Source organism: Ursus americanus, chromosome 16, assembly GCF_024610735.1.
Source record: "Ursus americanus isolate L20-20 chromosome 16, mUrsAme1.1.p, whole genome shotgun sequence".
NCBI lineage: Eukaryota > Metazoa > Chordata > Mammalia > Carnivora > Ursidae > Ursus > Ursus americanus.
Genome location: NC_142142.1, coordinates 16,106,933 through 16,132,127, shown reverse-complemented (window position 1 = coordinate 16,132,127; position 25,195 = coordinate 16,106,933).

The following is a 25,195-nucleotide window of genomic DNA, read 5'->3' as shown; positions in this document are numbered from 1 at the left end:
ATTGAAGCCACTGCTATTATTATATTTTTGCCTATTTCTCCCTAAGTTTTGTTAGTATTTGCTTAAAATATTTTGGTGCTTGGATGTTGGGAGCATATACATTTATGATTGTTGTATCTTTTTGATATATTAACCCCTTTATTGTTATATAATGACCTTCTTAGTCTCTTGTTAGCATTTTTGGCTTGACATCTATTTTGTCTTATACAAAGACACTTGCTTTCTTTTGGTTACCATTTGCTTGGAGTATCACCTTAGTATCACCTTTCACTCCTTCACTGAGAGCCTATGTTTGTCTTTATAGCTGAATCAAGTCAGCTGAAGGCTGCGTATAATTTGGTCTCTCTCTCTCTTTTTTAATCCATTCAACCACTATCTGCCTTTTGATTAGTGAGATCAATCCATTTATGTTTAGTGTGATTATTGATATATGAGGACTTACTATTCACATTTTATCTTTTGTTTTCTGTTTTTTTTTAAATATCTCCATTATTTCTTTTTTCCTTATGTCTGTCTACCTTTTTAAGCTGATTGTTTTCCATGATGATTTGTGAAAGGAAATTTCTCCCATTCCAGCTCCCTTAGCTGTACTTTTATCTAAGAAGTAGGAAAAAAACATAGTCAATAGGGTTCAAGAGTTCAAGAGAAAAGATTAGGAGAGCTGCCATCAGGAAAGCAGGTGGTGAGGCAGGAGGGAAGAAAGCTATAGCACCAGAGAAACTCTTGTGAAAGTTATGTCCCCAAGAGAAAGATCTACAAAAGACTAAGATTTAATCAAAGCATTGTAGAATGCTTGTTTCTCCTCCCCCAACAAAATGCTGTACCACTACAGCAACAGGGCTTCAGTATGACAGTGGATATAGCTGAAAGAGTTGTATGACTACAGACTATCACTGAGAAGAAGTATTTAGGGAAGCCCAATGTTAAGAGAAGAGACCCCCCCCCAAAAAAAAGGACATTAGAGAAATTTGACAACTCTTTTATCCACAGAAACATTCTCATGCTTCACTCCTAGGCAGATTAAAATAATTTCTCACACTGGAGTCCTATTGACCTCAAATCTTATTATACCTTTATCTTAACAAAAATTTAGAAGGCATGCAAGTAGGCAAGAAAAGATAAAGTCTTCAGGGAAACTAGAAAAAGATCAATTGAAGCCTAAAGCAAACACAGAAAAATAATAAAAATTATAGCAGAAATTAATACAACTGAAAACAAAATAAAATAAAAAACAAAACTGATTCTTAAACAGATCAATAAAATTGATAAAACCCTAGTCAGGTTAACCAGTAAGTAAAGATAGAAGATATAAAATACCAACATAACAAATGAAGAAGAGGACATTTCTACTAACCTTAAGGATATTCATAGGATAATAAATAAACAACTCTATGCTATCAAATTTCATTTTTGAATAGAAAGTATCAAACCCTTGAAAGACAAATTACTAAAAGTTATGTGAGGAAATATATATAATCTAAATAACCCTAAATCTATTAAAGAAAATGAATAAAAACCTTCATAGGATTTTTTAAATGTTTTATTATGTTATGTTAGTCACCGTACAGTACATCATTAGTTTTTGATGTAGTGTTCCATGATTCATTGCTTGCGTGTAACACCCAGTGCTCCATGCAATATGTGCCCTCCTTAATACCCATCACCAGCCTATCCCAATCCCCCACCCCCCTCTCCTCTGAAACCCTCAGTTCGTTTCCCAGAGTCCATAGTCTCTCATGGTTCATTCCCCTTTCTGTTTACCACTCCTTCATTCTTCCCTTCCTCCTCCTACCAATCTCCCTGCTATTCCTTATGTTCCATAAATGAGTGAAACCATAAGATAATTGTTTTTCTTCACTTGACTTATTTCACTTAGCATAATCTCTTCCAGTCCCGTCCATGTTGTTGCAAATTTTGGGTAATTGTTCCTTCTGATGGCTAAGTAATATTCTATTGTATATATGGACCACATCTCCTTTATCCATTCACCTGTTGGAGGGCATCTCAGTTCCTTCCACAATTTAGCTATTGTGGACAATGCTGCTGTGAACATTGGGGTGCATATGGCCCTTCTCTTCACTACGTCTGTGTCTTCGGGGTAAATACCCAGTAGTGCAATTGCTGGGTCATAGGGTAGCTCAATTTTTAACTTTTTAAGGGATCTCCACACTGTTTTCCAAAGTGGCTATACCAACTTGCATTTCCACCAAAAGCATAAGAGGGTTCCCCTTTCTCCACATCCTCTCCAACATTTGTTGTTTCTTGCCTTGTCAATTTTTGCCATTCTAACTGGTGTAAGGTGGTATCTCAATGTGGTTTTGATTTGAATTTCCCTGATGGTTAATGATGTTGAACATTTTTTTCATGTGTCTTTAGCCATTTGTATGTCTTCATTGGAAAAGTGTCTGTTCATATCATCTGCATACCTTCATAGGTTTTTATTAAAAAAAAGGTTATAGTTCCAGATGGCTTCATCAACGAATGCTACCAAATATTTAAATAATAAATGATGGAAAATTTCCACAATATTTTCAAGAAAATAGAAGTGGAGGGATAAGTTTACAAATAAAGAGATTATAAGAATTATACAGACCATATCTTTTGTGAACAGAGAGGAAATACTCCTTGACAAAATATTAGAAAACCAAATAAAGGGATATATAAAAAATTATATGTCATGATGAAATGGTGTTCATTCCATGACTATAAGACTAGACATTAAGTTCATCAATATAATCTATCCTATTAACATGTTGAATCAGAAAAACCACGTCTATATCAATAGATCTTTAAAAAAATTAAGGAAACTAAAGACTCATTCATAACCAAAAGTACAAAAAATAGGACAAGGGAACCTTCATAACCAAATGAATGGTATATATAGAAAGAACAAATCTAACATCATACATAAGGGTAGGAAACTACTTTCCCAGTACAACCAGTTAAAAAATGAAGAAAAGGAAAAAAAGAAAAAGCAATGCAGTACTCTAACCATTTCTATTCAGCACCTTTTTGGAAGTTCAAACTTCTGCAAAAAGATAAAACAAAACAAAACAAAACAAAAAAAGAAAGAAAGAAAGTATACTCTGATGAAAAAAATCACAAAGGGAAACAGCAAGAGAGGAAAAAATGAGCAAAGGAATTACAATAAACAGAAAGCAACTAACAAAATGACAGTAGTAAGCCCTTACCTATCAATAACTAATTTTAAACATGAATGTGTTTAATTTACTAAACAAAGTCAAAAGCATGACTGAATGTGGGGAAGAGGAGATGGTTGGGGGTAGATCCAATGACATGCTGCCTACAGGAGACTCACTTTATGTTTTATTTTTTATTTTTTTTCACACACTTTCTTTTTTTTGTTAGGTTTTTTTAAATTTTAATTCCAGTATATTTAACATACAGTGTTATATTAGTTTCAGGGTTACAATATAGTGACTCAACAATTCTATACATTATTCAGTCCTCATTATAAGTGTTTATTTAATCCCAATCACCTATATCACTTATTCCCCCACCCACTACCTCTTTGGTAACCATCAATTTGTTCTTTATAGATAAGAATCTATGGAGGTACTGTAGTGTATATCTGAAACTATCCATTTGGGTCCATTCTAAATTTCGGAGACCTACTTCCTCCCAATTGGCACATTTAACTCTTATAGAAGAGGTATGCCTTAGATCTTCATGGAGATGACAGCTGGATACTGAAATGCTAATTCTGGTCGCCTCAGTTGTATCTATCACTCAATGTCATCACATTGCTTTCTGGCAGCAGTGCATCAGGAAGACGTCCTCTGCCACAGCAATCGTGTTCCAAATCTCACACAAGTGCATCTAATTGGAAGAACCTAATTCACATTGAAACCTTCATGGGAAAGAAAGTTTGTCAAGTATAAATATTACACGTTCTATCTATCCAACCAACAGTATGGACAGGAGGTTGAAAGATCAAGAGGTTGTGATACAACATGTGGGAAACATCCCTTGGAAATCTTTTGCTTTTTATTCTACCTGGCACCTTAGCAATATCCAGCCAGGGCCAAATTATATGTTAATATCTTATCCTGGGTTTCCCTATAGCACAGATGTTGCATATTTAAAACTTACCCTGATGGGTTTATAGTTGTTATTATGTGTTTTCAGAGATTTCCTCAATCCCCTAGAAATGAGTCAGAGACAGTTGCCTTGGTTTCTTCATGCCCCAGTAGATAGATATATTTATATTTTTCCTAGTTCAGGCTCACTAATGGTACAGCTCACTAATGGTGCAGATATTTTTGCAATTATCACATATGAATCAGTTTTTGGAAGCTCAAAGCTTTATCTCCTGCTTCCTATGGGCAATATATTTCAAGGGCCAGAATTGCTGTACCAGCAGCTTACGGAATGTGTAGTATTCATCTTGACTTTTGCAAATTGATTTTAATTTTCCTATCGTTTCTAGTACCTTTTGTTTGTTTCTTTCTTTCTTAAGCTCAGATATGTATTTAAATAAAATTTGTTGTGTTTTTTCCAGAAAAAAAAGTAGGAGTCTGTTTCTTTGTGTATCTCTCTTTCTCTCTCTTTTTAAATCACTTTGCTCATTTGTATTGTTTCTTAAATTCCACATATAAGTGAAATCACATGGTATTTGTCTTTCTCTGACTAATCTATTTTGCTTAGCATTATATTCTCCAAGCTCCATTCATGTCAATGCAAATGACAAGATTTCATTCTTTTTTATGGCTGAGTAACTTTCCAATGCGTGTGTGTGTGTGTGTGTGTGTGTGTGTGTGTGTGTTTACTTCTTTAGCCATTCCTCTAGCAGTGGACTCTAGAGCTGCTTCCTTAATTGGCTGTTGTAGATAATGCTACAATAAATATAGGGGTGCATGAGTCCCTTTGAATTAATGTTTTTTGCATTTCGGGGGTAAAACCCAGTAGTATGATTACTGGATCGTGGGGTAGTTCTATTTTTAGCTTGTTGAGGAACTCCATGCTGTCTTCCACAGTGGCTGCACCAGTTTCATTCCCACCAACAGTGTATGAGTGTTCCTTTTTCTCTACACACTCACCAACACCTGTTTTTTCTTGTGTTGTTGATTTCAACCATTCTGACAGGTGTTGAGTTGATATTTCATTGTAGTTTGATTTGCAGTTCCCTGACGATAACTGATGTGGAGCATCTTTTCATGTGTCTGTTGGCCATCTGGATGTCTTTTTTGGAGAAATCTCTGGTCATGTCTTCTGTCCATTTGTTTAATCAGATTATTTATTTTTTGGGTGTTGAGTTGTATAAGTTCTTTATATATTTTGGATACTAACCCTTTATTGGATATGTCATTTGCAAATATCCTCTTCCATTCCATAGGTTGCCTTTTAGTTTTGTTGATTGTTTTCTTCACTGTGCAGAAGCTTTTTATTTTGGTGTGTCCCAATAGTTTATTTTTGCTTTTATTTTCTTTGTCTTAGGACACATATATAGAAAAATGCTGATATGGCTGATGTCAGAGAAATTCCTGCCTATGCTCTCTTCTAGAATTTTTATGGTTTCTGGTCTTACATGTAGGTCTTTAATCCATTTTGAGTTTATTTTTGTGTATGGTGTAAGAAAGTGGTCCAGTTTCTTTCTTTTGCATGTAGCTCTTCAGTTTTCCCAGCACCATTTGTTGAAGAGATTATCTTTTACTCATTTTATACTCTTTCCTTCTGTGTCAAATATTAATTTACCATAAAATTGCGGATTTCTTTCCAGGCTTTCTAGTCTGTTCCATTGACCTCTGTGTCTGTTTTTATGCCAGTACCATATTATTTTGATTACTATAGCTTTGTAATATAGCTTGAAGTCCATAATTGTGATACCTCCAATTTTGTTTTTCTTTTTCAAGATTTTTTTTTCTATTCAGGGTCTTTTGTAGTTCCATACAAATTTTAGGATTGTGTATTCTAGTTCTGTGAAAAACATTGTTGGTATTTTGATAGGGATTGCATTAAATGTGTAGATTGCTTTGGGTAATATAGACATTTTAACAATATTTGTCTTACAACTCATGAGCATGGAATGTCTTTCCATTTCTTTGTGTTGTCTTCAATTTATTTAATCAATGTTTATAGTTTCAGAATACAGGTCTGATCTTTCAACACTTTGGTTAAGTGTATTCCTAGGTATTTTATTATTTTTGGTGCAATTGTAAATGAGATTGTTTTCTTAATTTGTTTTTCTGCTGGTGTATAGGAATGCAACAGATTTCTGTACATTGAATTTCTATACACCAGATTTTGAATCCTTTGAATTTACTGAATTCATTTATCATTTCTAGTAGTTTTTTGAGGAGTCTTTAGGTTTTTCTATAGTATCATACCGCATTCCTTTTTCTTGCTGGGAGCTCCAGTGCAGTGCTAAACAATGGTTTGGGAATGAATATCCTTGCTTTCTCCTTAGTTTAAGTCTCCTTAGAAGCAGTCTTTCCCCACTAAGTATGATGTAAGATGTAGGATATTTGCAGATGTTCTTTATCAGGTTTCCTATGCTTGTGCTTCTTATGAGAGAAGGATCACAGAAATTGACAGTGTGATGTACCTATACACTTTGAAGGAAACTTTCTCCATTTTCAGACTCCACTGTCAATCTTTTGTAATGAGCATTTTGTGGACGCTTATGACAAGGAAATGTTGAGAGGATGCAGACTACCATTCTCTCTGGGGCTCCAGAGATTCTGAACTGTCACACCAGCCCATGATTGCCCTTAAAGAATTTGTTTAAATTTCAATTTTCTTCTTAATTCTTTTATGGTTGCCACCTTTCCCTCTCATGTTCTACCATGTCTGTTTTCTCCTCAAGGAGGCTTGTCAGATTAGAATTCACCTGGTTGTTTTATAATCATGAATCTCTGATAACCTAAAAAAGGCAATGATTTTATAGTTGGCCTTTTATAATTGCTACTTAGGGAATAATATTATTTAACAGTTGTCTATACCCTAGCTGGAAAAACTGGAGTCAATTATTTATGCTACGAATATTTTTGAGCTCTTACCATGTGCCAAGTTCTATGCTAAGTGGGATTTTGTGGTCCAAATAGAATTAACTCTCCACTTAGAGTAAGAAGACTGAAGCCTGATTACGACTGTATATCTTACTTGCTGTATCTTGCATCTGAGCTACTTATAGAGCTATCTGTGCTTCCATTTTCTTTTCTTTAAAACAATGGTTACTTTGTTGTGAATATCAAATGAGATGTGAACGTATAAAATAGTTTGTTAAACATCTCTTAATTTAGAAATATGATAAAATTATTTGTTAATCTATCTTTTAATGTAATTTTAGACCCTACAAAATGGCCAAAGTGTCCCATTATCACAACCCCTACCAATAATCACAACCATAAAAAAGGTATTAAAGGTATTGAAGAATTATAAATTATTTTGAAACATGTCCACTTGGTAACAAGCTTCACATTTTGGATTCGTATGGACATTTTCAGAAACACTGAAATTGGGATGAAATTGCCTTGTCATTGTGTATTATTTATACATGGGGTACAAATAGAAAAGGAATCCACATACAAAACAAAGATAATGGAATTTTCCTCCTGAAACAAATCCTTTCAAAAAAATCAAAATGAGTGGGATAAAGATTTATTGAGCTGAGTTGTTAGATTAGGAACATAATTTAAAAACAAGCAGAGACATTTTATCACAAAACTCATATTTTTATAGGTAAGAAATCAAAAGCCCAGAGAGGTTAAGTGATATGCTCAAGGTTACACAGAGAAATGACTGCATAATGGAGACTCCTCCACAGGTCTCCTAACTCCTAGTTCAGTGATCTTACATTGTAGTTCTGTAGTAAGTCATGCTTCATTGCCTTATTATTTTAAATAAATATTTATTTTTAGAACTCTTTTAAGTTTATGGAAAAATTTCAAAGATAGTACAGTGAGGACATGTTATGCTCAGTTTCCTTCATTATTAACATCTTACATCAGTCTGACATATTTGCTAATATTAAGTAACCAATATTGATGCATTATTATTAACTGAAGTCCATAGTTTATTAAGATTTACCTAAGTTTTACCTAATATCCTTTTTCTGTTTTATGATCCTATCCAAGTTACCACATTACATTACATTTAGTTGTTATGTCTCCTCTTAGCTATGACAATTTGTCGAACTTCCCTTGTCTTTGATGACCTTGACAGTTTTGAGATCAGATAGTTTTTCAGAATATCCCTCAATTGAGATTTTTTAAAAAGATTTTATTTAGTTAGTTGAGAGGGAGAGAGAGCACAAGAGAGAGAGCAAGAACAAGGAGGGTGGGGAAGGGCAGAGGAAGAGGGAGAAACAGGCTCCTGCTGAGCAGGGAGCCCAACACAGGTCTCAATCCCAGAACCCTAGGATCATGACCCTAGCTGAAGGCAGATGCTTAACCAACTTAGCCACCCAGGTACCCCCTCAATTGAGATTTGCGTGAAATATTTCCCATTATTAGAGTGGAGTGATGGATTTCATGAAGATCACAAAGCTAAAGTTCTATTTTCATCACATCATATCAAGGGTACATGCTATCCATCTATCACTGTTGATGTTGATTTTAATGCCTAACAGAGGTAGTGTTTGTCAGATTTCTTCACCACAAAGTTATTCTTTTCTTCTTTATTTCCCGTAGTTTGGAAGGAAATTGTTATGTATTGCCCACACTTAAGGAGGTGGGAGGTGATGTTCCACTTCCTGGAGGATGGAGCATGTTCCTAAATTATTTAGAATTCTTCATGGAGGATTTGTCTCTTCTCTTTCATTTTTTAAATTTATTCAATCATTTATTTCTACCGGTATGAACACATGGACACTTATTTTGTACTTGGTGTTATAAGCCAACAGGACTTTATTTTGTTATCCAAATTGTGTTAACTTTGCCCACTCAGTTCTTCAATTGTTTTCTAGCTCTTTGACATACCTCCATATCGTGTGTGTGTGTGTGTGTGTGTGTGTGTGTATTTGAGCACTTCCTAAATTTTTGCTACTACAAAATGCTCTTTACCCATTTTTTGTATTTCCTGCTATAGTCCTAGAATCAGTCATTTTCCCAAGAATCCTTCCTATAAACAGATTGATATTGGAAACCAAAAGCTCAGCACTACATGTACTCATTGCTACTGGCTGTCATTGTTTCTAGGCCCTCTTAGCTGACAGAGTTCTTTATCCACTCACCCATGAATTACCTTTCGCTTGCCTCCAATTGTTGGCAAGTATGAATAAAACTACTATAAACATTGTGGGAGTGTAGTTTTTGATGCATTTGGGCAAATGCCCAGAAGCATGATTTCTGAATCATATAGTAAAACTATGTTTAGTTTTGTAAAAAACAACAAAAACAAAAAACCTGTCATACTGTCTTCTAATGTGGTTGAATATTTTGCATTTCAGTCATGAATAAGAGCTCCAGTTGTTCAACATCCTTACCAGAATTTGATATTGTCAGGTTTTGGATTTTATTCCAGTCTAATAAATATATAGTGGTTTTCATTGTTGTTTTAGTTTGCAATGTTAAATTACATTCAACATTTTTCCATATGTTATTTAACATTTTTACATCTTCTTTGGTGAGATGACTAGTCATATATTTTGCCCATTTTTAAACTGGTTCTTAGTTTTCTTATGGTTGAATTTCAAGAGTTCTTTGAATACAAGCCCTTTATCATATATGTGTCTTAAGAATTATTTTCTCAGGCTATGGTTTGTCTTTTGAGTCTCCTCATGGTGTCTTATACTAAGTGAAAGGTTTTTTTGTTTTAATAAAGTCCAATTAATAATTTTTTTCATGCATCATGCATTTCATGTTTTATCTAAAATCCTGTCATGAACATAAGATTAACTAGACTTTCTCTTTTGTTTTCTTCAAAAAGTTTAGTTTGTCCTTCACATTTAGGTCTTTCATCCATTTTGAGTCTATTTTTGTGTATGATGTAAGGAAATGGTCCAGTTTCATTCTTCTGCATGTGACTATCCCAATTTCCTAGCACCATTTGTTAAAGACACTTTCTTCCATTGGATATTCTTTCCTATTTTGTCAAAGATTAGTTGACTAACTGAGGGTCCATTTCTGGGTTCTCTATTCTGTTCCATTGATCTATGTGTCTGTTTTGTGCCAGCACCATACTGTCTTGGTGATTACAGCTTTGTAATAGAGCTTGAAGTCCAGAATTGTGATGCCACCAGCTTTGGTTTTCTTTTTCAACATTCCTTTGGCTATTCGGGGTCTTTTCTGGTTCCCTACAAAATTTGGGATTATTTGTTCCAGCTCTGTGAAAAAAGTTGATTTTGATAAGAATTGCATTGAATATATAGATTGCTATAGGTAACATAGACATTTTAACAATTTTTTTTCTTCCAATCCTTGAGCATGGAATGTTTTTCCTTTTCTTTGTGTCTTCAATTTCTTTCACAAGTGTTCTGTAGTTTTCTGAGTACAGATCCTTACCTCTTTGGCTAGGTTTATTCCTAGGTATCTTATGGTTTTGGGTGCAATTGCAAGTGTGATTGATTCCTTAATTTCTCTTTCTTCAGTCTCATTGTCAGTGTATAGAAATGCAACTGATTTCTGTGCATTGATTTTATATTCTGCCACATTGCTGAATTCCTGTATGAGTTCTAGCAAATTTGGGGTGGAGTCTTTTGGGTTTTTCACATACAGTATCATGTCATCTGCAAAGAGTGAGAGTTCGACTTCTTTGCCGATTTGCATGCCTTATATTTCCTTTTGTTTCTTGATTGCTGAGGCTAGGACCTTTAGTACTACATTGAATAGCAGTGGTGACAGTGGACATACCTGCCATGTTCCTGACCTTAGGGGAAAAGCTCTCAGTTTTTCCCCATTGAGAATGATATTCACTGTGGGCTTTTCATAGATGGCTTTTATGGTATTGAGGTATGTTCCCTCTATTCCTATACCGTGGGGAGTTTTAATCAAGAAAGGATACTGTATTTTGTCAATGTATTTTCTGCACCAAATGAAAGGATCATACGGTTCTTGACCTTTCTTTTATTAATGTGATGTGTCACATTGTTTGATTTGTGGATGTAGAACCACCCTTGTAGCCCAGGAATAAATCCTGCTTGGTCGTGATGAATAATCCTTTTAATGTACTGTTGTATCCTATTGGCTAGTATTTTGGTGAGAATTTTTGCATCCATGTTCATCAGGGATATTGGTCTGTAATTCTCCTGTTTGGTGGGGTCTTTGTCTGGTTTTGGGATTGAGGTAATGCTACCCTCATAGAAAATGTTTAGAAATTTCCATTACATTTCAATTTTTTGAAACAGCTTCAGAAGAATATGTATTAATTTTTCTTTAAATGTTTGGTAGAATCCCCCTGGGAAGCCATCTGGCCCTGGACTCTTATTTTTTGGGAGAGTTTTGATAACTGCTTCAATTTCCTGGCTGGTTATGGGTCTGTTCAGGTTTTCTCTTTCTTCCTGTTTCAGTTTTGATAATTTATACATATCTAGGAGTGTATCCATTTCTTCCGGATTGCCTAATTTGTTGGCATATTGTTGCTCATAATATGTTCTTATAATTGTTTGTATTTCTTTGGTGTTGGTTGTGATCTCTCCTCTTTCATTAATGATTTTATTTATTTGGGTCCTCTCTTTTCTTTTTGATAAGTCTGGCCAGGAATTTGTCAATCTTATTAATTCTTTCAAAGAATCAGCTCCTAGTTTTGTTGATCTATTCTACTGTGCTTTTGGTTTCTATTTTATTGATTTCTGCTCTAATCTTTATTATTTCTCTTCTCCTGCTGTGTTTAGGCTTTATTTGCTGTTCTTTCTCCAGTTCCTTAAATATTTACAATTGTTAGATCTTCTTGTTGGATAGACCCTTAGTTCAGATGAAAATTTAAAAAGTCTTTAACAAAAAAAAAAATAAAAAGGAGGAGGAGGAGGAGTAGAGGAGAGGAAAAAGAGAATATGATCAGGCAGGTGAAGAGAACAGAGTCATACACTAGATTCTGGGTGTAGTTTGGTCTGTTAGAAATACTGTATCCCAAAATTGTGAAGAAAGAAAAACATATATATACAAAAACAAAATTAAATACAATGAAAGGATAGAATGTAACTATAAAAATGAAAATTAAAAAAGATTTTAGAAAGGATTTGATAAAATAGAAATTGGTTGAAAAAGGAAAGAGAAAAAAATTAAAATTGAGAGACTAAAGAATTGTGGGGAAAAGAAATATATTCTTTATGCTATATTCCTCTCGTGCTGGAGTTTTGCCATTCTCAATGATCTATAAACTTGGTCTTGACTGGATGTTTTTGCTGATCTTCTGGGGGAGGGGCCGGTTGCATTGATTCTCAAGTGTCTTTGCCCCAGGCAGAATTGCACCACCCATTAGGTGGCCAGGCTAAGTAATCTGCTCTGGATCACTATATGTGGCTTTTGTTCCCTGAAGGCTTCACTGTTTTAGAGGATGAGAATGAAAATGGTGGGCTCCCAAACTCTAGCCCCAGAGCCAAGAGCTCAGGGCCGCACTCCTCAGTTTGTCCTCAGGGAAAAGCAGTCAATCACTCCTGTCTTCCTGGTCTCAGTCTGCTCTGTGCTCACCCAGCCTGAGACTGAGCATTTGTGTCTCAGGCACACAATCCCATTTGGAGTCTCCAAACACTGCAGACTTCAGCACACATCTGTGCCACTCCTCCCTGGGGGACAGAGGTGGGGGGGTCTTGCTGGTTCTGCTGCTTGTTGGGTCCCCGCTCAGAGAGCAGTAACCCAAACTTGCCACAGTTAGCAGTTTGTAGCAAGCCCGAGCCTACTCCTGGTCTCACTGATAGCAGTCAGTTTCCTGCCGTGATGCTTGGGAACTCTGCTGCACTTAGGCACTCCTGGTCTTCCTGTGATCCTGAGGATCCTGAGACCACACTGTGCCAACTAGGATTCTGCCCCACTTTGCCACTGAGCATGTTTTGGGCAGGGATATCCCTCACAGGAGCAGACTTCTAAAACTTCTGATTTTGTGCTTCACGGCTAGTATCACTTTCCAGTAGCCATCTTATAAAAGCTCCCCCCTACACGGTTTATCTTCCCATATATAGCCTCAGATTCATTTCTCTGTACCTCTTACCTTGCAGAAAGTGGTTGTTTTTCTATTTGTGGAGTTGCAGCTATTCTTTTCTTAGATCTCTGGTTGAGTTTGCAGTTATTCAGAATGATTTGATAGCTATCTAGTTGAATTCCTGATGAAACTAAGGTCTCCTACACTTCTGCCACCTTGGGCTCTCTGAAAACATCTAATTTTATCCTAATTTTTTCTCCAGGGCTCTTCCTTTCTTTATGTAGATCTGAATTTCTGAACTATATCAGTAATATGTTTTGTAGGGCAGGTCTCCTGGTGATGCATTCTCTTTTTCTGTTTGTGTGAAAAAGTGTTTTTTACTCCTTCACTTTCAAAGACAGTGTTGCTGGATTAAAGGATAATGACTTTTTAGTTAAATAATATCAATATATCATTCTACTCTGTTGTTGATTACATGCATTCCAATGAATAATCCACTATAATTCTTATACTTATTTCTATATAGGTTATGTGTCTTTTCCCACCCCTCTCTCTTTTTCTTTCAAGACTGTCTTATCTTTTTTCAATTCAAATATGATGTGTCAATTTTTCATTATTTATTCTGCTTGGTGTTTTCTGAGAAACCTAGATATATGGCTTGGTGTCTATCATTAGTTTGGTAAAACTTTCAGCTATTATTACCTCAAATATGTCTGTTTTCTCCTTTTTCTTCTATTGGTTTTACAGTTACCAATGTCATACCTTTTGAAATTGTCCCACAGTTTTGGAATATTTTGTTTTGCTTTTGATTTTGTTTTTCTTCCATTCTTTTTTATATTTGCATTTCAGTTTGGTAGGCTTCTACTGATATGTCTTCATGTTCACTGATTGTTAATTTGACTGTGTCAAGATTGGTACTGGTCCCATGGAATGGTAGTCTTTATGTTAACATGTTAACATGCTTTTGATTCATTATTTTCTTTTGATTCTTTCTTATAATTTCCATCTCTCTGATGATATTACCTATCTGGTATATTGTTTCTAATTGTCCATCTTACTCCTTAACATCTAAGTCATAGTTGTTTTAAACTCTCTAATATTTGAAAGTCTATGTCAATTCTGAGTCTGATTATGATGCTTACTTTGTCTCTTAAGAATATGTTGGGTTGGTTTTTTTTAATTTTGCCTTTTAGCATGCTTTGTAACCTTTTTTTGAAAGCCAGACATGGTATATTGAATAATAGGGTTGAGGTAAATAGGCCTCTAGTGTGAGGTTATATGTTAATCTGGCTATGCATTGAACTTCATTTAATATTTACCATGGTTCTACATGCCAAAGTCCTCAAATTCATCTAATGCCATTTTTTGGGGGGGAGGGGGCGGGGAGTCTTCCTTTTTGTTATTGGGTTTCCCTTAGACCTACTCCTGAGATGGATCCTGCACCTCGCAATTCTCTCAGCTTCAGTGCTATTATATGGTGCTGTTAAAATATGAGAGAGGGAAAGTGTTCTGTAGTCTTATGGTTTATTATCAGTCTTTTAGTTGACCTGTGTAGCAGGACTGTGAGCTTCACAAGTGTTTCTTAATTATGCCTCCCTCCTTAGGTGAGCCAGACTCTCTAAAGTGGGATGGAAAGAAAGAAATGCACTCTCTCTATGGCTTGGGAAGAGTCTCTTGTAAAGCATTTTCTCCTGGAATATAGATCTTTTCTTATGGAGAATGCTCTGGAGGTATCTCACAAGGATTGGTCTCCTTTTCTCCCTGCCAAAGTCAAGTGGGGGATCTTTATTGTAAATATCTGGTGTGATTATTAGAAGTAAAAGCCATTAAAGTATATGGCCCCTTTAAGACTAAAGTCCTCCAAAAGTTTCTCACATTAGCCCAAACTCAGACTCCATCAATTTGTCAAATTTACCATTTAACTGTTTCTCCCAATTTGTGACTCTAGGGTTACCTCCAGATTTTGGAGTGGCAGTTTTTACTGTAATCTGTTTTTTTTTTTTTAAAAGATTTTATTTATTTATTCGACAGAGATAGAGACAGCCAGCGAGAGAGGGAACACAAGCAGGGGGAGTGGGAGAGGAAGAAGCAGGCTCATAGCAGAAGAGCCTGATGTGGGGCTCGATCCCAGATCACTGGGATCACGCCCTGAGCCGAAGGCAGACGCTTAACCACTGTGCCACCCAGGCGCCCCTGTAATCTGTTTTTTTGAAGGGTTCACAAAAAGTCATTGATTTTCAGTTTTTTTTTTTTTAAAGATTTTATTTATTTATTCGACAGAGATAGAGACAGCCAGCGAGAGAGGGAACACAAGCAGGGGGAGTGGGAGAGGAAGAAGCAGGCTCATAGCGGAAGAGCCTGATGTGGGGCTCGATCCCATAACACCAGGATCACGCCCTGAGCCGAAGGCAGACGCTTAACCGCTGTGCCACCCAGGCGCCCCCAGTTTTTTCTGTTATTACTATTTAAGAATTGAGTGTTGGCTTCCAAGCTCTTTACATGGTAGAGGTGAGACTAAAAATCTCATTGTTTTTTCATACTAAAAAAAATATTTTAGAAGTACTTTCTATTAATAAAAACATTTGTGTTTTTTATATATTTTTGATCATTTGATGGCATCAATTTAATGTACATTCTTCTTGGTGATTTCTATCATCACAATTTAAGGGCAAGATATTGTGTTAATGGCCTTCTGCAAATTAAATAAGTATATCTTTATTATTAAAAATACTCTTCCTATTTTGGGCCCTTTATTTATGCATTTCTTCTTTTTTTACTTTCATCCTCTAACAGGTAGATATTTCTCTACCAGGTAAAATTAAGGAATCCTTCTTCTCCACTGTTGCAGAGACACAACAATTTTGCTTATCTGCTAAAGCAATTTGCTTATCTACTAAAGCAAACTTGAGAAAGAGAAAGACAAGATGAGGACAATTTGAAAGACTTATACTTTAATTAGGAGACAAAGCCATATAAAAGATTTAAGCTAAGACTTATAGGCAAATGAACTTTGAAGTAACAAATTATTTAAATTGAAAGAAATAATGATTAACTGGAAACAAATATTTTAATTTGGCAAGTCTAAATCTACCCAGTGGGTTCCAAGCCCATGAAGATTATACCAGATTAAGAGAATTAAAAAATTGGAGCACCTGGGTGGCTCATTTAGTTAAGTATCTGCCTTTGGCTCAGGTCATGGTCCCAGGGTCCTGGGATCAAATCCCACATGGGGCTCCCTGTAAGCAGGGAGCCCTCTTCTCCCTCTCCCTCTGCCTGCCACTCCCCATGCTTGTGCTCTCTCTCACGTTCTCTCTCTGTCAAATAAATAAATAAATAAATAATTTTTTTAAAAAGAGAAAATAAAAAAGTAATCAAACTATAGAGTAAATAAATGTTTTGTTTTATCTTACAAGTTAGATATTATCTATGTAGATATATCTTTGTCTCAAAAATTTTGCCTTTCTTAGGCTATTTCTACACCTTTTACATATTATATGTTTAAATTTCTAATTCTAAGGCAATGTTTATTAAAAGGAAAGTTGAACTAGCTTTCTAGGGAAGTAAATAAATAGCTCTGACAGCTTTTAAACTGGTTTAATTATATTAAGCACCAGAAAGATCCACAGCATCCCTGAGTGAACATGATCATATAAGCAATTTATTGCCAGATGCTTTGTGTTTAAAGTATTAGTCTTTGCTAAATGCAAATAGTTCCTTTATTCATGGAAGAAACATGATTTTTAAAAGTAGCCCCTTCCTGGTTGCTTGTTACTTGAAACTTTTTCCTATGTGGGCAGGTGTCCTGGTGGGTAATGAGGAGTCAAATCCTAGGTTTCTGTACCATAATTTTTTGCAGCTATGAATGCCGAGTAAGTAAAATGGATTTTGCACATAAAGGCTAAAAGGCTTGAATTTAAATAAAAAAAAAAAAGCCAATGTCATTAAGTTTTACTTAAGGAAAAGAATACTGAGCTGGAATTTGTAGATCTATGTTATAAAATAAGCTCTTTTGGAACATGTGATGTGACCAGGAGCAGGCCACATGTTCTCTTGGCTTCATGTCCTCCACTTTATAGATTTGAACTATAAAAAAGTTTACAATCATCAAAAGATTTCAGCTTAAAATATTAAAAATCTTAGGAAAACATTGCTCCTTTCTAACAAGAAAATGGAAAATGGTCATATTTTTTATAGTCTAAGAGAGGCCTGAGATGGCAAGATAATCTAATGAGATACATCTAAAGAGTTTAAACCCTCAAATATAAAGTCGTGCACATGAACTGATTCCCCTTTGATGGAGCAGTGGGAGAATGTGGTCACCAACTAGAAATGGTTAAGAAAAAGGTAGCTTATATTTCAGCAAATTTTTACAGACCACGTGTGGCTGGTATGACAAGTTGGAATTCTTTGTATCCCTAAACACAGTAGAAATCTAGACCAACCTGCCATCAGAAAGATTGGGGAAGATCTTGACTCAAGAGACCCTTTCTTTGTTGCAATCATGGCAGTCTTTCTAAAGTTTGAGGGTGAAACAAGAAAATCAGTAGAAACTTGTCTATAGTCAGCGTACTGCATATACGCAACTCATTGATCATCTGTATCTGGAGAAACATTAGGAAAATAGATCTTATCTGGACCCTGTACTGAGTAGAAGACAGAAGTGTTTGCTTCTGGAACAGGAACAGAATAACCACCTGCTCCCTGAAACCTCCACTGAGCATGAGTCAGGGATCATGTGCTACTGGATGCTGAGATAGGCCTACCCGTGAGGTAAAGGTACATAGAATCTGCTGACATACAAGACTAAATCATGAAATTAAGAACCCTACTCCAAATCTCTGCTACTTACGGCTTGCACCAAGTCCCATGCCAGGGAAAACTCCCAGTGAGTAAAGTGTATCACTACTGAAAAATCCCTTGTGTGCGACAGATAGCAGGGTCTATTGAGATCTGATAATAAATAAAGCAGAATTGAGATAAAATCTGGAGGCCTTATGCTAAGTAGTTTATCATAGGAGTAATCTGAAGCACTAAATATAATAAAAACAATATCAAAGACTGAACTCAGGTTAAATATAAAATAAATCGACTCAACTCTCATTCCTCATGGCTTGACAGGACAAAAAGGTGGTGGCAACATGCTAATTTCAAGATTTAAATATTAATTGCCATAGTCTTTTACTCATGGCTGGCATCATTTATAGAAAAAAAAAGAAGGAAGGAAGGAAGGAAGGAAGGAAGGAAGGAAAGAAGGAAGGAAGGAAGGAGAAAGAAAGAAAGAAAGAAAGAAAGAAAGAAAGAAAGAAGAGAAGAAAAGAAAGAGAGAAGGAAGGAAGGAGGGAGGGAGGGAGGAAGGAAAAAGGAAAGAAAGAAAAAGAAAAGAAAAAATCTACACACACACACACACACACACACACACACACACACACACACAAAGAGCAGAAAATATTATCCACCAGAAAAAAAGCAAAATAGTTGAGAGACTTCCAGGGGAGATAATGGAGTAGGAGGATACTAGATTCACCTTCTCCCACAAATACAACTAGATAACTCTCACATCAGTATAAATAACTCAGAAAAATGACCCAAGGACTGGCACAATAAACTCTACAACTAAACGTAGAGAAGGGGCTACATCAAAGAAGGTAGTAAGGGCAGAGATGTGGTCAGGAACTAAATGGACTCATGGGACTGTTTGTGGGAGAGAGGGACATACTGGGCATGGAAAGGGGAGAGGAAAAGATTCCACACTGGGGAGCCTGCATGGGGAAGTGGAATCCCCATAACATTTGGCTTTGAAAAACAGAGACCAAATTTCATGAGTTCTTACAACCATTGGAATATAAAACCTGCAATTTAAAAAAATCAGTGGGCTTAGCTTTGGGAGAGCCAGTGGGTGAAAGGAAACTGAGTCCCTGACCTTATAGAGACAGCACCACAAACACTGCCTGGAGATAAAACATAGACACTGTAGTTTGAAAGGTGCTTGGGGCATATGGAATGGAGATTCATTTTCTAATCTCAGAGCATGTCCTGGAGGGACAGAAATTGCTGGGAATGTCCTCTAAGAAAAAAAAAGGGACTTACAGGTGCCATTTCCCTCCTTCACCTTCTTAGCATAAACACACAGCTACCTGCAGGACTCCCTACCTACCCTACCTACATTGCTAGCACTGCCACCCATTCCCCTCCATTAGATAGGGTGATTCCACTAATCCACATTTCTGGACAGCCTGCCTCAGTCCAGGCACTGCGGGTCCCCTTCTTCATAGGAATGACTGTGTGCAAAACTGGCTAGTACCACTGGGCCACCACCCCACCCCCACTTCAGGTACTTCACTGTGGCCTGACAGGCCTTGTCAGTACCTGAGCTGGAGGGCCCCTCCCACAAAGGATTAGAGGACACAAAGCTTGTTAGCACTTCAGCCCTGCTGTATTGCCCCTAGCATTGTGCTTCAGCAGATCTGCCCTCTCCAATACGCTCTTGGCCAGAGCCCAAACAGGGTGGTGCTGCAGGCCTGACAGTGTGCAAACAGCCCCTATGATGGCAGCACTTTTCTAAAGTGACTTCTTCCCTGGAGAGAGGGAAGGATAACCACAAACACCAGTCAGACAGAGGTCTTCAGCTGTGGGCTGGAGTCAGACAACTGGTCTGACTGCAGGCCCTACCTAACAATGAAAGCTTCTCAATGGATAACACAGGGAAAAATGCCCTGCTGTTTGGTGCTACTGCATCTCTGTCAAATGTTCTGTCCGACTCAGCTCAAGCTCAAAGTGTCACCAGACTGGCCCACTAACATCATAGGGATCAAACACTGCCCACAACAGGCAAAGAGAGCCATTGCAGATGACTGAAGGAAAAAGCAGCTCATCAACAAGAGCAGGGCATCACACATAAGAGACACCCCTGAAGCATCAGGTTCTAGTGAACAAGGGGCATTGCACAGCAGGGCACTACAGGACCTCTTCTTCATAAGGCCATTACTTCAAAGTGCAGGAGACATAGATGTTTTTCCTAACATAGAGAAACAGACACAGAGAGTTAGACAAAATGAAGAGACAGAAGAAGATGTCCAAAATGAAAGAACAGGAAAACAGGACAGCAAGAGACCTAAGTGAAATAGATATAAGTAACATACCCTAAAGAGAATTTAAAGTAATGATCATAAAGATACTAACTGGACTTGAAAAAACTGGAGGACATCAGTGAGACACTTATTAATATGATAAAAAAAAGAACCAAACAAAGATAAAAAATACAAGAAATGAAGTTAAAAAAACATTAGATGGAATAAATATACTAGATGAAGGAGAATGAATCAGTGATCTGGAGGACAAAGTAATGGAAAATAATCAAGCAGAGGAGTTGAGAGAAAAAAAATTATGCAAAATGAGATTAAACTTAGGGAACACAGCAACACCAAGTGTAATAGCATTCACATTGTAGGGATCCCAGAAGGAAAAAAAAAAAAAAAAGGAGAGGAGGCAGAAAATTTACTTGAAGAAATAATAGCCTAAAAATTTCCTAGTCTGGGGATTAGGATATCCAGATATCCAGATCAGAAGACACAGAGATTCAACAATAAAATCAAATTAAGAAGGTCCACACCAAGACACATAGTAATTAAAATGACAAAAAGTAATGATAGAGAATTTTAAAAGTAACAAGAGAAAAGAAGGCAGTTACATACAAGGGAAACTCCATAAGGCTATCGGCTGAGTTTTCAGCAGAAATTTTGCAGACCAGAGAGAGTGGCGTATTTAAAGTGCTGAAAGGAAAAGAATATGTAGCCAAGGATACTCTATCCAGCAAGGCTATCATTCAGAATAGAAGTAGAGATAGAGTTTCCCAGACAAATAAATGTTAAAGGAATTCATGACCACTAAATCCACCCTGTAAGAAATGTTAAAGGGGACTCTTTGAATGGAAAGGAAAGACCATAAGCAAGAGTAAGGAAAGTAGGAAGTACAAAGCAGTAGAAATAAGCATATCTGTAAAATCAAAGGACTCACAAAATAAAAGGATGTAAAGTATGACACCATAGACCTAAAACCTGGGGAGAAGAGAAGTAAAGAATGGGTTCAAACTTAAGTGACCATCAACCTAAAAATAGACTGCCATATACAGAAGATGTTATATGCAAACACAGTGGTAACCACGAATCAAAAACCAATAATAGATATTGCAAAAAATAAAGAGAAAGGAATCCATGTATATCACTAAAGAAAGCCAAATAATTATATAAGAAAAGAGCATGAGAAGAAAGGAACAGAGAAAAACTACAAAAACAGCTATGAAATAAGTACAAAAATGGCAGTAAGTATGATGCAGAAGAAGCATTTGACAATACTTCAACATAATAAAGGCCATATAAGAAAAGCCCACAATTAATATCACCCTCAGTGGGAAAAAAACTGAGAGCTTTTTGTCTGTGATCAGAAAAAGACAAGTATGTTCACTCACCACTGTTACTTAACATAGTAATAGAATTCCTAGCCACAGCAATCAGGCAATGTAAGGAAATGAAAGGCATCCAAACTGGCAAGTAAGAAGTAGAACTTTCACTATTTGCAGATGATATGCTACTTTATATAGAAAACCAGGAAGACTCCACCAAAAAAACTGGTAAAAAAAAGTTCAGTAAAGTTGCAGAATTACAAAACCAATGTACAGAAATTGGTTGCACTTCTAGACACTAATAATGAAGCAACAGAAAGAGAAATTAAGGAATCCCATTTACAATCACACGAAAAATAATAAGATACCTAGAAATAAACCTAACCAATGAGGTGAAAGACTTATAATCTGAAAATTATAAAACACTGATGAAAGAAATTGAACAGAGCACAAAGAAATGGAAGAACATTCCATACTCATGGATTGGAAGGACAAATATTGTTAAAATATCTTTCTTACCCGTTTATGTAATCCTTATAAAAATACCAATGGCATTTTTCACAGAACTTGAACAAATAATCCTAAAATTTGTATGGAAAAACAGAAGACCCCAAATAGAAAACAAACAAACAAACAAACAAACAAACAAACAAACTATATATATATATATATATATATATATATATATATATATATATAGTGAGAGAGAAAGAGAGAGAGAGAGAGACAAGCAAAGCTGGGGCCATCACAATTTCAGACTTCAAGTTATATTACAAAGCTGTAGTTATCAAAATACTGTGGTCCTGACACAAAAATAGACACATAGATCAATGAAATAGAATAGAAAACCTAGAAGTAAACCCACCACTAGATGGTCAACTAACCTTCAACAAAGCAGGAAAGAATATCCAACAGCAAAAAGAATGACTCTTCAACAAATGGTATTTGAAAAACTGGATGGCCACATGAAAAGAATAACTGACCACTTTTTTAAACCAAACAAAAAATAAATTCAAAATGGATGAAAGACCTAAATGTGAGACATGACACTATAAAAATCCTAGAAGAGAACAGAGACAGTAACCTCTTTGACATCAGCTATAGCAACTTTTTTCTAGATATGTCTCCTAAGACAAGGAATGTAAAAACAAAAACAAACTATTGGGATTACATTAAAATAAAATGCTTCTGCATAGCAAATGAAACAATCAACAAAACTAAAAGGCAATCTATGGAATGGGAGAAGATATATGCACAAGACATATCCGATAAAGGGTTAATATTCAAAATATATATAGAACCTTTAAAACTCAACGCTCCAAAAAGCAAATAACCCAATTAAGAAATGGGCAGACAACATGAATAGACATCTCTCCAAAGACATCCAGATGGCTCAATATCACTCATCAGAGAAATGCAAATCAAAACTATAATAAGATCTTACCTCACACCTGTCAGAATGGCTAAAATCAACAACACAAGAAACAACAGGTATTGGAAAGGATGTGGAGAAAGGCGAACTTTCTTGCACTGTTGGTGGGAATACAAACTGGTACAGCAATCATGGGAAACAGTATGGTGGTTCCTCAAAAAGTTACAAATAGAACGATAGTACAAAACAGAAATTGCCCTTCTAGGTATTTACCAAATAATACAAAAACATTAATTCAAAGAGATACATGCACCCTAATATTTATAGTAGCATCAACAACAATAACCAAACTATGAATAAAGCAAATATCCATTGACTGATGAATGGATAAAGAAGAAGTGGTATATATATATACAATGGAATATTATTCAGCCATCAAAAGTGATGGACTGTGGGGTTCCTGGGTGGCTCAGTCATTAAGCATCTGCTTCTGGCTCAGGTCATGATCCCAGCATTCTGTGATCGAGCCCCACATTGGGCTCTCTGCTCAGCGGGAAGCCTGCTTCTCCCTCTCTCACTCCCCCTGCTTGTGTTCCCTCTCTCACTGCCTCTCTCTGTCAAATAAATAAAAAATCTTTAAAAAAAAAAGGGATGGGATCTTATCATATGCAAGGACATAGATGGACCTAGAGAGTATTATGCTAAGTACGATAGGTCAGTCAGAAAAGACAAATTTATGGTTTCACTCATATGCGGAATTTAAGAGATAAAACAAATGAGCAAAGGGAAAAAAAGAGAGAGTCAAACCATGAAACAGACTCAATTAGAGAACAAACTGATGATTACTGGAGGTGAGGTTTGTGGGGGATGCATTAAATAGGTGATGGGGTTTAAGGAGAGCATTTGTTGTGATGAGCACTGGGTGTTGTATGGGAGTGTCAAATCACTACATTGTACAGCTGAAACTAATATTACACTGTATGTTAAGTAACTGGAATTTGAATAAAAAATTTAAAAAAATATTTTTAATGTAAATGGACTAAATGCTACAATCAAAAGACACAGTGTGATGGAAAGAAAAAAACAAAAGACCCATCTATATTCTGCCTACAAGAGAGTCATTTGAGACCCAAAGACACATGCAGATTGGAAGTGAAGGGATGGAAAAGGATTTTTCATGCAAATATGTCTGAAAAGAAATCCAGGGTAACAATACTTTTATTGGACAAATAGACTTTGAAACAAAGACTGTAACAAGAGACAAAGAAGAACACTATATAATCATTAAAAGAAGCATCCAAGAAGAAGATATAACACTGTAAATATTTGTGCACACAAGATGGGTGCAGCCATATACATGAAACAGTTAGTAACAAACATAAAGGAAGTAATCAATAATAATATAAGAATAGTAGGGGACTTTATTTAATACCACACTTGCATCAGTGGAAATATCATCCATCCACACAAAAAATCAACAAGGAAGCAGTGGGTTTGAATGACATATTGGACCAGATGGATTTAACATATACTCAGAACATTGCTTCCCCAAACAGCAGAATACACATTCTTTTCAAGTGCACATGAAGTATTCTCCAGAATAGATCACATATTAGGCCACAAAACAAGTCTCAACAAATTAAAAAAGATTGACGTCATTCCATGCATCTTTTCTGACCATAATGCTATGAAACTACAAATCAACCACAAGAAAAAAATCTGGAAAGAGCACAAATACATGGAGGTTAAACAAGATGCTACTAATCAATGACTGGGTCAACCAAAAAAATCAAAGAGGAAATTAAAAAATACATAGAGACAAATGAAAATAAAAACACAATGGTCGAAAATCTTTGAGATGTAGCAAAAGCAGTTGTGTGAAGGAAATCTATAGCAATATGGGCCTACCTCAAGAATCAAGAAAAGTCTCAAATAAACAACCTAAAGTTATTCCTAAAGCAGGTAGAAAAAGAAAAAACAAAACCCCAAACCAGCAGAAGGAAGGAAATAATAAAGATTAGAGTAAAAACAAAGAAAATAGAAACTAAAAAATCAATAGAACAAGTCAGTGAAAGCAAGAGCTGGCTCCTTAATAAGATCAACAAAATTGATAAGCCTAATGCTAGATCAGCAGGGGGAAAAAAGAGAGTACTCAAATAAACAAAAGCAGAAATGAAAGAGGAGAAATAACAACTGACACCATAGAAAAGAAAGGATTATTAGAGACTAATGAAAAAGTATATGTGAACAAATTGGATAACCTAGAAGAAATGGATAAATTCCTAGAAACATGTAACCTCCCAAAATGGAATAAGGAAGAAATAGAGAATTTGAACAGATTACAGCAATGAAATTGAATTAGTAATCAAAAATCAGAAAACTCCCAATGA